Source organism: Trametes versicolor, assembly GCF_000271585.1.
Source record: "Trametes versicolor FP-101664 SS1 unplaced genomic scaffold TRAVEscaffold_7, whole genome shotgun sequence".
NCBI classification, from domain to species: domain Eukaryota; kingdom Fungi; phylum Basidiomycota; class Agaricomycetes; order Polyporales; family Polyporaceae; genus Trametes; species Trametes versicolor.
The window spans coordinates 2466549-2467020 of NW_007360327.1; positions in this window are offsets into that span (position 1 = coordinate 2466549).

The following is a 472-nucleotide window of genomic DNA, read 5'->3' on the forward strand; positions in this document are numbered from 1 at the left end:
CGCACCTCCTACCATATCTGGAGGGAGCAATCGTACTGGCGCTTAGATCGAGCCTACGAACTGGACTCCCTGCTTCGCACTTTTACGGGTTATCACAGCTCTGTATGGCAGTTTCCTTCCTAAAAAAGTGTTATAGGTGATCATGTGAGGTCTTCGATGTCCCCCACGATTTCGGGGAATTTTTGGACGCGTCCTATTGGCAAATCAGCCGTTCTTGATCACATCTCCCCTCTGTTGTGTAGTTTGGGGCCATAGCACACAAAATCGACCCAAAATGTATTTAAAATTGCTAATTAACTCTGAAAGAGCACAAGATGTCCTGAAATCATATCAGTGGCTAGAATTTCATGGTAAAATACCGTCGAAGCGTAGAGGAACAGCGTATCTCCGACATGACCGAAAAGTAGCATCTAAGCGCCGGTGCGATTGCTCCCTCCAGATATGGTAGGAGGTGCGCGTTATCTCTGGGAGA